Source organism: Aythya fuligula, chromosome 1 (assembly GCF_009819795.1).
Source record: "Aythya fuligula isolate bAytFul2 chromosome 1, bAytFul2.pri, whole genome shotgun sequence".
Classification (NCBI taxonomy): domain Eukaryota; kingdom Metazoa; phylum Chordata; class Aves; order Anseriformes; family Anatidae; genus Aythya; species Aythya fuligula.
Window position 1 is genome coordinate 79,682,957 of NC_045559.1, and position 15,453 is coordinate 79,698,409.

Sequence of the window (15,453 nt, forward strand, 5' to 3'; positions counted from 1 at the left end):
ATTACCAAAGAAATCTGATAGTTAGCATTGCAGGAACAGGCTTTGTTTAATGTTTAATTAATATATATATATATGAAAATATCTTTAATTCAGAAAGACCTACAGCACAGAACCTCAAGCCACTACCAAGGGGAGGGCAGCTGTTGTTATGTCTTACTCCTCCTTCCCTCCTGCATTCCCCAACCATGTGCTTTCCCAGCCTTGTGCTCTTGCACTTACTGCTCTTGTTTCTGTGAGTCAATAACTCAACAGAAAGCTTCTCTCCTGTGGTAGGTTTCTGCTGCTGTATTAAGTTAAAGCTCCTCCGACATCCAGATGGATGAGCAGTCCATGGTACCTTGGGGAACTGTGCCTTTAGCAGGCAGGCTTCTCTTTCAGCCAAGCCAGACCAAGAGTGAGATACTGCCTAGACACTCTCTGTCCAGACCCTCTCTTCCCACTCCTCTAATTGATGTGCCCATACACCAAGTCCCTTTGTCTCTGTGGAGTGAAGGAACTCTGTTCCTTGCTGCTGCCAAGTCAGTTTTCAGACAGGTAAGCCACTGGAAGTGACTCACAAGGCAACCACGCGACAGCTAGCTGCAATGCAAGGGGAAGAGAGGGAGCACACACCTGACATACAATTTCCCTTAAAAGCCACAGCTCTCACACAGCCTAGTTAATCTCATTTAAGGGCTGCTGTGGTTCCAGACTCACTCCTGCCCTTATCTGTGCATTTTTGCCCTTTAACTTGTGCCAACACTGGTGCCCACTTTTCCCACCCTAAGGAGCAGTTCTGGCTTGCTAAACTGAAAGAAAACTTATCTACTTCTTTGAAGGGGGTTGTTGCAGGGATTAGCAGGGCATGAGGGAGCAGAGCAGCCCTTGCCCAGATCAGCTGCAGTCATTGTGGGAGTTCAGCTTTACCTTGAACCTGTAGCAAGTTTGAAACAGATGATGACATTCAGGATTTACCCCTTTTACATCCAGGGGGATGCTAGCTCTGAAACCTCACAATGATAATGCAGATAAACTCTCCAGCTGCTGGTAGTTTTATTAGAAACATCCATCTAATAGGATAATCCCTAGCTCAAACAGCTCTCCCCAGGGTCAGAAGCCACAACTATGCCAGGCCATACAGAAAAACCTCAGGTTTTCTCCTCAACAGCTTCCTGTAAATGTCACTCATTTGTCAATACAAAAATCTGCTGAATATTGAAAACAGAGAATGTAGAAACACTATGAAATTGAATATGATTTTAAAACAAACAATGCAGTGACTACCACCAAGTGTACTATTGACTTTTATACACAACTGTATGAAACCCATTGAACTATTCTTGTTTAAATGAAGCTGCCACATAATTCTGAGTCTGCTGCCCCCAGTGCCACATATTTTAGGAATGTGGGTAGAGACTTTAGCTACATCTTGCCATAGATAACACATGATCTTACTGAAAACCAAAATTCAAGCATAGAAATGGACCATACTATACAGAAAAGGAAAATGACTAATAAATTAGGCCCAAGTATTCTTTAAGAGCAATCAAAACTGAGAAAATAGAAAGTAAGGGACAAGTAACCAATGAATGTCTTCCTGATATGCAGAGAGTTTTAAAACAAGACTGTTTCACTAGAGTATTAGAAACAAAATAGAAGCAAGCTGGAAAGTGACATTGTCCTCCCTGCTTTATTTCCACTGAGCAAAAGTGCAGAAAGTAAACAAAAAGTGTAGAGAGAGAATGCAAAGGTTAGTTCAAAATGCTTTTAGCTTTAAGTTAGTAGCAGCACATCTGTGAGACGTTTTAACTCCGTGTTTGTCTGTCTGATAAAGGGAAATTTATTTTCATTAATTTTTCAAGTGCTCCACAATTCTGGCTCCATTTGCATTATTGTCCTGTAGGTTATTCTGACACTTTGAGTGTACTTGTCTTTCTCACAAGCCAGGACATCCAGAGTGATGAACTCCACAGTAGCATTGAAAGAAAAGAAAACAACTCCAGAAATACATGACAGGGATGAGTAAGCAAGCCTTCCTGGTTGTTGATCTGTGATATACTCAGCAATTCCAGCAGAGGAAATACTTATTTTAGAAGGGTGCGTAGTTTCCGCTGGGTTTTCACTCCAGCACTAAAACCTGGTGCTGAAAGCTTTAATGATCAGATGATTTTCTTTCCCCTTTGAGTCAAAGAAGTGACTTTTGCTGTGTGCTTTACCTGCTAAAGCAAACAGCAAGTGCTGTTTGGTATATTTCAGGAGCTGAGCAGGAAATTTCTCGCAACGTGCAGTGACAGCACAAAGCATTTGCCTCTCTTGCAAGTTAGCAACATGGATAAATAGAAGAGCAGATTGGCTGGGTCACAGGTAGGCGACCTCCCCTCCTCCAATAAAATCTGCCTTCCTAGGCTGGGTCTCTGGAATCCTAACACTGCTGTTAGGCCAAGAGCAGAGATCCTCATGCCTGTGGTATTTGCTCAGAGGGCATGACCACTTTGGGCAAGTCTTTCATGTGAGTCAGCTTTAGCTGATCCATGGGAAAATTCCTTTGTGTTGTCAGGCAGGGTTTGCTCACAGTTTCAAAGGATAATCCGACTGAAAGGAAAATGCATCTAAATTTTAGCATATTTGGGCCAGCTCTTCAATTAAACCTGATGCAAAGCAAAGGATGCTCAGTTTTCTTTGCAAGCTGATTTGGATAAGGAGAACCCTCTATAAGGAACCTGTGTGTTCTGGAATGCACCACTGTCTTGCTGGATTCTACATCATCTCTGACCACATCAAATATCACGTGCAGAAATATAGTCAACATAGATTCAGAAGAAAAGTGTAAGTTACGGCTATGATCCTAGAGAAAGGAAAATTAAACAACCAATCCTTCAAACATGTATTCATTTGACTGTCCTGTGTCCCATCATGTTCTCTAGTCACCAAAGAAGAGGCAGCAGAGTCAGGGCAAAATCAGGGTAGAGCACTTCCCACTATCTTTCCATTTTCCTCCATGAGGAGCATCCAGAAGCCTCCTCTCACCCCATCACTGTGCAAGAATTGTTTGTTCAGGACTGGCTGGGGTCACTGCAAGTCCTTGTGTTGTTTTATTGCCCAGTAAGTGGCTTGACAGCCAGGTCTCCATCAGATGAATTCCCTAATGTATATGTGAGGCCAAGAGTTATGTGCAGCATGAGTAAGAATGGCAGAATACAGGCTCACTTCCTTCTTACACAGCCTGCAGTAATACAGCCCTTAACCTCCTTGTGGTCCCAAGCACTATTGCCACGTAAATAAATTAGTGTCACTGTACTGTTGTAAGCACCCAACATGCATTTAAAGCCACTCTACACTGTACCTGCAGCCTGAGAGAATTCTGTTCTAGCACAGTTACTGGTCCCTAAAAAAAAAAAAACACTCATTTTCCATGATGCCTTACCTAAAGACAAGGTCAGGGACTAGAAGGAATTCATACATGGGTTGGCAGAGAAATTCTGCCCGTCTGACACAAGGAAGTTGAGGACACCTACAGGGAATGAAGAGCTTGCTGCCTTGATGCACAGACACAGTATGAGCATGTCCAAGACCCTTTGCTTGTATGAGTTGTTATAGCCTATTGACTTCAGTCAATGATGCTGTGCTGCTTCATGCCAGCAGAAAAGGGCAATATAGTGTATTATAATCACTCAGCCATCAGTCATGTCAAGAAATAAGTTGCTAATCACACTTTTTTTTTTTTTTTTTTTTTTTTCCAGTGCAAGCTGCCAGTCCTTTTTTATGAAGATAACCTTCAAAATGCCTTCAAACTCACTACTGCTGAAAGTCTGTCAAGGTGAGCTTTGTTACAGAAATCAGATTAGTCACAGCTCCTCTTAGCCCTTTGCATAGCAATCTCGGTGTCTTCAGAAGGTCAAAAGCATAGGATTCAGAGCCTGAATCAAAATTAACAATTCTAAACCTCACAAAGTGAAAGTGGTTCAGTAATATGGGTCCTAATCTGAAGATGCATAGCTCTGTTATGCACCTCAGCCATGGAAATGGACAAGTGATTGCAGGCTGATGCATGGAAGAAGTTAGCACAGCACAGCAATTTACTGGACATCAGGTGAGCTCTGAGGGAAAGCATGCTTTTTTAAACCCCCTCTACAGAAACTTCAACAGCACTTCATGCTTTCAGGGAGCCACTCTTCCTGATGTGGTAAATCACGTGTAAACTGAACCCCCTGGGAAGAGTTCTGATGGCTTGCAAGAGCAGAGAGAGTGGAAAACCCACTAGGTGTCCCTCTGTCCCTTTATGCACTTGCATAGCCTTAACATTATGACCTGTTGTGGCTGTGTTCTGGTGCTGGACCTGTAAAATGGGATCAGTAGATAGTTCCCTGTTACATTGACCTTATGGAAGGAGCAATGTGTAAATGTCTGGGAGTTAGTTACTGCAGTAATGGAAATTCATAAGCAGCACCTGCTTGATGTCTGATGGCTACGTTTGCAAATGTATACAGCATAATAGATTCTGTCACAGTTGTTTCTCATAACAGTCTCACTTTAATTTCTTGTTTGATATCAACAGTATGATCTGCAAAGGAGGAAAACTCTCTGCTTCTCAGGTGCTGTACAGGCTGTTTTAATGAGCCCTGGAACCTTCTGTATGACCAAATACAATATTTGATAGCCAGGCCTTTTGGGGATAAACACTGTCTACAAAACCAGTGTTGGCTAGCATTTTCATTGTTTAACAAAGGTTTTAGGAAAATCCATTTCAACTTCTAGGCCATTAATGAAGAATTTATTGTGGCTACTGTTTGCATAGTTGCTGTTCCCACAAATGTTTGCAAAGATTTTGTGTGCATGTATGTTGCTTTCTATGACATGAGGAGCATGAAAAGTAAGTAGTGTGAAATTTAGGGCATAACATTCTTCAACACAATGCACTGTAAAATTATTTGGAGTTAGTGTGTCATATATACAAAAGTTTCCAGAGGTGCTCTCTATAAACGTTGTTTAAAGTTCTTATCTTAGATAGGCTTCTATACAAGCAGTATTGGGTCCCACATATTCAGACCCTTCTAGCTGCATAAGGCCCCTCAAGGACAGTCAGTCTACAGTTTAAGTATCATTACCTACCCACTCATATTTTAGAAGATGACTGAGTCAGTCCCAAAGCATACAGGCATCTAAAACCCATACAAATCACTGATAATTAGAAACTTAGCTAAATTAAAGGATCAGAGTTTTATACAATATCAGGTGAAAGAGGGGACAACATTCACATTCACAGACATGAACAGTATAAAACAAAACAGATGAATTCTGTATTATCCCAGAATCAGGATCAAAGTGTTGTAAACTATTGTTGAAAAAATAAATAAATAAATAAATAAATTTTGAAGCAGTGGGAACAAAGCCCCCAAGTAAATCAATGTTTGCTGAACCAGATACAGCTGTAGAACCAGGGTTAGATTCTCATGCATGAGAATCATGGAACATTCCAGCATGAGAATCTGAGAATCAGACTTAAACTGCTTTTTCAAAGCATTTTTATGAGATTTTATTAGAGTAGGAGAGTTCTATGGAAGCTATTGTGAAGTTGTATCACTATTCATCAAAAATGGAAATTGCTAAACCAGAGGACACCTTGTATCGCAGAAACTAAGTTCAGCTCTTCTGATATAGCATACTCCACAGGAATCATTATTACAGGGTTCACCATGTATTTTAAGACCCCATGTCCCGGGCTCAAATTCTGATCTCTACATCTCTGAACTTTTGGTTTTTCATTGCCTAAGTCTTCCTTTGGCAGTCATTCTTGGCCATCTTCTATGGCCAGCTCTCTTAATTTCAGCCCAGTCCCCCAAGCCCTGTTCTGTAGCTGAAAGGATCAGTCTGCATCAAACTTCCCTGCTTTCCTGCTGGAGTCTAGCACCAAACCACATGGCATCTTAGGCTCCTCTGGAAGTGAACATGGGCTTTCTCTAAAGACAGAGGAAGTAGAGGATTAGAAGATAGACAATTAAGTACCTAATTATCTAATTGTATTATGTTCTGAATAAGTCAAGTGTTTTATGGAAAAACAGCATGTCATACCAGTATGAACTTCATCTTAATACATATTCAGAGGGCAGGGGTGAGAAAGGAACAGAATTAGTCTTGTATCTGTAGCCTTGATTCTGACTTTTCCCATCTTTCGAGTATGAGACACTCTTTAGACAAGATATTTTCTGGGATAATAATTATTTGGTTAGTTAAATCCTTATTGGCGGGACACATCTTTTTGGTGTTTTTAAATCACCTATCACACTTCTGATTACTACTGAAAATTATTTGAAAATGACACGTTGTATCATGAAAATACAATAGCTTGCTTACTTATACTTCAAACATGACTGTACTTAAATGTACCATTCATCTGTTGCCTCTTTGATATATTTAATAATGTCCATGTGACCTTGTCAGGCTTGTGAATTAGTAGTAGCATACCTTCCCCGGTCAATAATTCAAGTAATCCAACCCCTCCTCACAACCATATTAAGTGTGAATAAAGTTCAAGGGTGTTTAAAGAAATGCACTTAATAGTATTTCTGATACCAAGGCTAGGAATTTGCATATGAGATAGTATCCAGTGTGCAAGTTTGGGCCTATAGGGAACAGAGCTCAGCCCATGACTTTCACCTTTAGTTTTGAAGGCAGGGATTAATTTCTGGGATACTAGGATTACTTTTGCAGAGGCTTTGGGGCTACTTGAAAGTAAAAAAGCCATTTGTCTTCCAATACAAGCCTCCTTTCAAGACATTACTTGCACTACTGTACTGTGCATGCCCCACTAAAAAGTAGGTCCTCAGGCTCCCAAGCCTCTGAGGGAGGAAGAGGGGAGAGAATGAATGGGATTAAGAGTCCCCACTGTGGAGTCCCTTTGCCAAAGCACTGTAGCCAGAGAACTCTGTTCTCCACTTAGTTTTTGACATAGTCTTCTCATCCTGAAAACTTCCAGAGAACAGCTGTATCATGTACCTGCTTACAGTGCCTTCTGCAGGTACCCATCCTCACAAAGACATGTCTGCAATAGTTGAAAACAGTAGACAATTCATCTGAGTGTAAGGATTTAGAGCAGAATACTCTAACCCAGCAAGCTTTTGACACTAAAAAAGAGCTTTATGAAAGTCTGAAGAGTTTTTCTTTCCCCCTCGCTTTTCACTTAGATCACAGCTTGGGTTTTTCTAGCAATGGCTAGGAGCCAAATTCCCTAAAACTGCTAGAAAGGCAGTTCTCATACTATTTACAGTATAACCGGAAGCCAGAATTAGCAGATCTCTCATGAGTAAGCTCATTCTCATGAGATTTCTGGTCCAGCTTTGTACACTGGGGGAGACAGAAGTGTTATGGCAGGACCCTACTATGTTAAGCTCCATACAAATATTACATGCCCAGACCAGTATATTGCTTTAAACTGAAATATTTTAATAAAAGGTGTGCCAACACCTAAGAAATAGAAGTGAGGGAGTTCCCTAACAAATAGGTTATCTCATGTTCTGTCAGGGAGAGCCTTTCAAAGCCATTTGGCTATGTACCACACAGATGGGGACAGAAAATAAGAGATTCACTCAGAGATTTTGTTTAGCTGTTCCTCTTCCAGGAGATGGGACATATGGGTTTGATTTCTCCTCTTTTTTTCCAAACTGTCTTTCTACTTTCTCTAGATGAATATTTCATTACTTGGCTATCAGGAACAAAGAAGACACAAACCATAAAGCTCAGTCCATTGGACTTCTCCTACGTGCCTGCTCTTCTGAGGACCCCTTCTGGGCTGGGCTAAGAAGTGAAGCAGGTGGGGGTGAGAAGCTCACCCCACAAAGGAGAACAGGCATGTAGATAGCTTCAGAACATGGGGGTTTGCTGCACAACCCCACAAGAAAAAAACAGTGCCAAGGGGATTTCACCAAGCAATGCATCTGGAGAGCTAAGGTTTGGTTCAAATGAGTATTACAGATTCTAAAGGTGCACAGCATTGGACTTGAGGACCAAACAAACATAATTTATTGTTTTTGAACCAATGTGCTCTTCCTTTTTCCATTGTTTGGATTTGCAAAGTGGTATTTATGTTTCATCCCAACTTATTTTCAGGTAGCAGAAGTGAATACCACATAATTATTTTTTTGGTAAACTCCCAATCTAAATAATTACTTTCTTTAATTTGAAAATGCAAGATAATCTTAAATTCAGAAGAGCGTCTTCTTGCTAAGTAGATACCATTTAGTGATTCATCAACACTTAAGGTTCTTATGTCAAAGTTAAAGCAATTTGAAGTGATGACTTATGAACTACAACAGAATGGAAAAGTCAAGAGACAAGGTGGGAATGCACAGCAACAATAAAACTTTCATTTATTTCAGTGAGTTTAAATCCAACATCCAAATTTTGTTCAATAAAGAGTTGTTTTTTATTACTGTTTGTGTTAGAAAGGAAGATCTGTTCATATGCCTACTAGAGGCAATGGCAAAATTCCTGTTTTTTATTTTAATGTTTTAGTATATGTTTAAGAGCAGTATCAAATCTCTATTTATTTATATTCCAATTAAAAATTTCTATCCTTCCAGCTGGGAAAATGCTGTCAGACCAAATTTGTTACGTACTGTACATTTTTATTTTTGGAGCAGGGAGCTAACAGTAAGTTGAGGGATTTTTTTCCCAGCAGAAAAGATACAGTGAATGTTTTTAGACATTCCTGGAATTAGATCAAGTTTCAAGCTGGAGACAAAATAAAGTATCTCACATCATTGAAAAACAAATAATTATAAAGACCTATACAATTATAGTAGGTACACTAGTATTAACAGTGATTATTGTTGCTGTTATTTTTTGACCTATACCCTGATCCATTTGCATTTATGAGGTAAGAATTATTTACATCTACCTGAGAAACAGAGTTCTGTACCTTCAATAAAAATGTGGCAATTTTTCAGCAATTTCTCATTTGCTTTTTTGAGCACATCTGTTTGAATTCTGCATCTCCATCATGTTTGGTCTTCGTAGTGATCAATACATTGAACTTTTTATGCAAAACCATTTCTATCATAGGGTAAATTCTAAGCAAATACTGCAGAATAGTTCCATGAAGCAGCTGCAATGCATATTTTTGATTTGCTTTAGAAATAAAATGCAGAATTTACATTCCCCAGCAAACAGAAACTTTAGTTATGATGTCAGTATTTCAATAAAACAGTTGAAGTCCAAATGTTTGCAGCATAATGTTTCAATTGACCATTGGGGTTTGTGTATGGATTACTACACTGATAGAAATAATCTTAAATTAATCAATGAGACAACTGATAGAACTAGTCAGAAAACAAGAATTCCATACCACAGAAAATTCTGGAATTTCAAAACATTTTGGTTTCTAAAGAAAATTGAAAGGTTAAATTTCTTAAAACATTCTGTGGAGAAGTTCTAAAATACAACTCTTGAAGTCCAATCCAAGCATTAATATTGTTTTGTTTCAACTATTCAAGATACAAATTTTGATTCTTACAAATAATAACATGTTCTGCAGAAGTCCAGTGGAATATTTTCTGATGTGCCTTTGCTTTTGAGGCATAAGGCCTGATAGAGCAAAGTATATAATTACATTATGTAGATCTGGTGTTCCAGAGTTAGCATAGAAAGGTACTTTTTGTTGACTTCTAAGAAAAAACTGAGACCATCAAGAAAAAAACTTTATACATCAGTGAAATTGCACTTCCCTACATAAGGCAAAAATCATCAATAATATATTATCACCATTTTCAAGTTAAAAAAATGCTAGTGCATCTATTAAATTATTTCTTTCACCTCAGTTAATTGTATGTTACTGTACTTAACACAAATCATTTGTTCTGAATCAGTCTTGAAGGTGTTTTCTCAGTCTGAAGTAATGGTCTGAAAGGTCTTTTTAGAGTTTGGAACATGAAAAAATGAGTAGCTATGGAAAGTATTTTAACATTATGACCCTTTGAAAAAAAAAAGCAAGCAGCTATTTAATTTCCTATTTTTTTTTAAAAAAAAAAAAAAAAAAAAAAAAAAAGCACGCGAGAGTGAGAGATTAGAAAGCTGCAAACATCTGAAATCATCATGTTTTAACAGATCACTGCAGTTCTTAATGACAGCAGACCCAAAAGATGCTTGCTACATTCAGGACAAACAAAAATGATCCTTTCTTAAGTCAGTATACCAGACTTTTCTGTTTTCTAAATCTATGCAGTTTACTTGATTTGGCAACTTGAGAAAGTCTTTATGGAGCATAAATCCTGGCCCCAAAATCATGAATTGAACTACTGGTTCAAATTGAACTGAACCATCAAGGAGGAAAGGGAGCAGGGCTGCTTGGATTCTGTCCCTATCACTTGATCACTGAAGTTTTGATCATTTTTTGATATTGACTTGTTTTGTCAGCATCAGGCACTTTGGTTTGATTTTATTAAAACTAACCTAACTGCATTGGATCACTGGGACTGTTTCAAAAAAATGTGCATAAGAACTTGCTCATTAACTTTTCTCACAAACTATCATTCAATGTGGCTGCTTTGCAATAGGAGAGAGAAGAAAATATTGTTTGCGATCTGATATTTCATAAGCACTTCTCAAAAGGAAGCAGTAGAGAAGTTGCTTAAATATCCTGGCCTGCTAAAGTGTTGATCCTGCACTGAGTTGTGCTCTCCCCCGCCATCTGTTCAGTTAGGAGTCAGAGTACCGTAAGAGTTCTTCCTTTCAGCCTGCCAGATCGAAAGACACTTTTATCTGTGAGAAACGTGCCCTCAGGGGGAAATGCTGAGAGATAAGCCTTCTGCTAAGACTGTGCTCGCTCACATGCTGGCACTGCAGACAACATTCAGGAGAGCTGAAGAAAAATGGGATTAGAGTAGAACTGCTGACACGTTTTTAAATTAGATGTATGCATGACTGTTGGTCAAATAGCACACTGCCTAAATTTGCATCTATTCCAGGTGCATGTCATGATCAGCCTCCACAGGGGGTAAGGGTGAGCCAGAGGGATGCAGATCACAGAATTCTCTTTTGATATCCAGCAATTCGCTTGCACAGCCACATGCAAGCATGACGTTAGGATACCATATGGATGGGGCATCTCTAAGAGGGATACTCATCTTAACAGCCTGGGTGAACAAATGGAGAACCAGGAAAGGATGCCAGTGCAGGAAGACAACATCTTGCTCAACTGATAGTGTCTACAGGTGTGGCTGCTTCCACCTTACAGCCTCAGCCCAAAAAGAAACTTTGGGCAAGCACGCCTGTTGTTGGAGCTTTAGTAAAGCTGGCTGAGATCCAGAGTGGGTTCATTGTGTGCATCCCACCATTCCCAATGCAGGTTTGTGGAAGCAGTAGTATGATTGTTACACTTGCAACCATTCCGCTCCTTGCTAGAGCCCAGTGCACAGCCCCGGGTTTTGGCTGCCTGTGCCCAAGGCCAGCTCTACTGTCGTGCAGCTGTGTGACCTTGGATCCTACTGCTGGGAAAGAACTGTGTGGGAAGAAAAAGAAAAAAGAAAAAAAAAAAAAAAAAAAAAAAAAAAAAAAAAAAAAAAAAAAAAAAAACAGGGAGAAACCTCACCGGGAGCCTCTCTTCTTCCCTTGGTAGCTGCATTTAAGCTCAGGACCTCAGTCTTGGTCTTCAACTGAGCTATATTACAGCCATGCCTGTGCTGGCTGTTTATCTCACTGATCTGGACCTTGACTCCACCTTGGTCCTGCCTCATCTCTCCAGACTTGTCTAGCAGTCACAGAACTGTGGGCTAACCCTGTCCACCTGTGTTCACGTCTGCAGGACAGCACCCTGGCTGGTGACACACTGTCTTGCCTGCCTTGTTGTCACCCACAGCTCCCAGATCACCTGCCCGTGGGGAGGTATGTGCTCCTGCTGCTCCCTGACACCCTTAAACTCTCTGCTGTGTCCACCTGCTCTGCAGCACCAGCTGATGCCAGGGACACTGAGCAGAGAACAGCTAAAGTAGGTTTATTTTACACTAGTTTAAAGTCACTGGCTTTAGGTATGTATTTCTGAGGCATGGCATCCAGGGAAGAATCACTGCATGCACATTAAGGGTGGGAAAAACTTGCCCATTTATTTCCACTATCAATAAAGTATTGTTCCCTCCAGTATATTCTCCAAAAACGTGTCATGCTCATCTTCACATGACTGAGGGATTGGATTTTCCAGCATTTCCTAGGAAGACCATAATACAGACTAAAAAAGGGAAGGGAAGGGAAGGGAAGGGAAGGGAAGGGAAGGGAAGGGAAGGGAAGGGAAGGGAAGGGAAGGGAAGGGAAGGGAAGGGAAGGGAAGGGAAGGGAAGGGAAGGGAAGGGAAGGGAAGGGAAGGGAAGGGAAGGGAAGGGAAGGGAAGGGAAGGGAAGGGAAGGGAAGGGAAGGGAAGGGAAGGGAAGGGAAGGGAAGGGAAGGGAAGGGAAGGGAAGGGAAGGGAAGGGAAGGGAAGGGAAGGGAAGGGAAGGGAAGGGAAGGGAAGGGAAGGGAAGGGAGGGAAGGAAGGAAGGAAGGAAGGAAGGAAGGAAGGAAGGAAGGAAGGAAGGAAGGAAGGAAGGAAGGAAGGAAGGAAGGAAGGAAGGAAGGAAGGAAGGAAGGAAGGAAGGAAGGAAGGAAGGAAGGAAGGAAGGAAGGAAGGAAGGAAGTCTCTTCTGAGTGTAGAAAAAATAAATTTAAGCCTTTGAATTATAGAATCTTAGAATATCACAAACCCTCAAGGATCATCAAGTCCAACTTCTTGCTCCATATGGGATCACCCCAAAATCAGACAACAGACCCTTAGTCTGAGAGCACTGTCGAAATGCTTCTTGAACTCCAGCAAGCTCAGTGCTGTGACCACTTCACTGGGGAGCCTGTTCCACTGCCTGAACACCCTCTCAGTAAAGAAACTTTTCCTAATAACCAGTCCTGCTGACCTGCTGAGCCAGTAACCATTTCTGTGTTAAGCTGGGACATGTTCCATGGACCACTGTAAGCCAGCAAAGCGTGGCCAACAAAAATCCCAAAGAAGCCAAGCAATGTGATCCTGGGAGCAAGAGGAGAGCTTTGTTTCCCCATCCTCAAATGTGCAGGGACCACTGAGAGCCATAAGAGCTAGGATGTGACCTCAGTTGGCATTTCTATATATTCTCGTTTCTTTGAGAACTTCACATGGGGTCCTAAGCAGCTCAAGTACCTCCAAGGATCTACCCATTGCCTTATGTTTTTTTGCAATTGTGGTAAAGTTGTATTTCAGGTAAGACTCCGTGGATGTTCAGAAAGTCAGTTTAGAGGTATTTAGGGAGAACTCTCTCTGTGGAATTTTTGGAGACCTGATCCTCAGCACATTTTTTCCACAGTTTGACCTGTATAAAAGGTAGCTATAACAAACCAAAACCAAATGAAACAATAAACAGACATGAAGTGCTATACAATCTCTTGTTTTACTGACCAATCCAACCCAAAATGATTGTCCTCTGACATCCCTCTCCTCTGTATATAATAATAAACAATTATTACCTCATATTAACACAGTATCTTTAATTATTAAAAGAAGGAGAGAAAAAAGCTTTCTTATAAGAATATCAATGGAGAATCTGCCTGGAAGCCCCTTATCCAGCCCCCATCTGAATGTGGGAGGGTATGTTTCTTTAAGGCTGGTTGTGTGTTCTTGTAACAGGGCAAGTGCATACGTGAAACAAGTTTTTGCTGAAGCCTTTCGTCTGCGGGGGAATTTTCTAATGATCGTTTTTAGTTAATAGGCACAAGTTGTTAGCCTGAGCTGGGAAAGCCTTTTTTTGTTTGTGCCAATTCCACCCCCTCTTTTTTTTTTTTTTTTTTGTCATGGATTTGGTTCCCACAGCTAATGCACCTAATAATGAGACTGGGCAAGCGAATGCCAGCGTAATGATATGGAGTTTGTTTGGCCCTGACAATGAACACAGAGAACGGCTGGATGGCCTAAACGACAGGCCAAGGGCTCTATTCATCCCAAATGATCTCTTGCCTTGCGTGCCACCTAATCCCACCAAAGGCTGTGCAACCAGGCTGTACCTCAGGATGGGAGAGGTGTCCAGCAGGGACACAGCTGTGTCCCACAATGCCCTCTGAGCCCCTGTTGTGGGGCTTTTCACTAAATGGGGGCTGAAACAGAGAAACAATCAAGGGTTAAGCCCTTGCCTGAATATTTTAATCACTGTTTCCTAACACACATACACACCAACTGGGAAAACATCCTTTAAAACTTACTAGGCAGGTTACAAGGACCTTGCTCAGCCCCAGTGGAAAGGGAGGGGGGAGGTTTCTCTCTTTGTAGCTAGGGTTTTCCCTCCAGTGATTTTCTCTCCCCTTCCCTCCTTTTCCAGGCCGAGTTAATAAACACCTACTAACTTGCTCCACATCATCTGTGTGCAAACAGCTCCCACTGAGCCAGTGAAAACTGCTCCTATGAGAATTGGGTTATAGCATTTCTCACTCCAGCCTCCCAGAGCACACCACAAAGAAAGGTGTTGTTCTGCACTCTGTCTACAGTCCAGCTTATGGATCTGGTCACCCCAAATCCCTTCCCTGGCTGCTCAGTCAATGACGGGACATGAACCAAGCCTCCTAACTCCCGGCTGTCCTCTATTCCTACAGCCTAGCTTCAGTTTTTCATTGTGCATGGTCCACCAAACACTCTCAAGCTCCACAAGCTCCCAGCATGCAAGAAGAACAAATGAAAATCAGAAGAACCAGAAGCACACCAGAAGATATTGCCCTGAAATCTTTTTTCAAGGAGAATTAACAGAAAATAGTCCATTGAATACTTTTTTTTTTTTTTTTTTCCATCATCATATTTTGCAGGAGCAAACTTTTTTTTAAGTAACTCTATGGGTAACTAATTTGACAGAAACCATTTACTTCAATGTATTTTTCTGATTATGGAATATGTGCCAGCAAATGGTCATATTGGCCACACTGTACAAAAATATTTAATACTGAGGACATTTTTGAATAATGAAATACACTATTGCATTATTTTCAACGTATTTCTCTTTTTCTAAAGGAAACAAGTTGTTTTAGTGTAACTAGTCTGCTGAGCCTGTGACACGTTTATTGTGCCCAGCTTGATGACCATGCTTCTTCCATGAACATAGATGTTGTACGTGCTAACACTGACTTATCTAGGGTTGAAATCTGTATTCAACAGTTGTTTGCTATAAACAGACTTATTTGTGTGAAGGCTCACAGAAAGTTGAAATGTGAGTATGTGCCAAACATTAGTATGGCCAAAGCAAATTCATGTATAGATTTTAATGAATGCTCACAGAGAAATGCTTGCATATGTTTTCCCAGATTGATCTGAAAGTACCTGGTGAGATGCAGCAACTTACAATCAGCTCTTAACACATTTGCAAGACCTCTGTAAAACAGCCTTGCACACCAATTGTGAATTTGTTATCAGCCACAGGATAAATGTCAATACACAAACACAGTAGGCTTTCT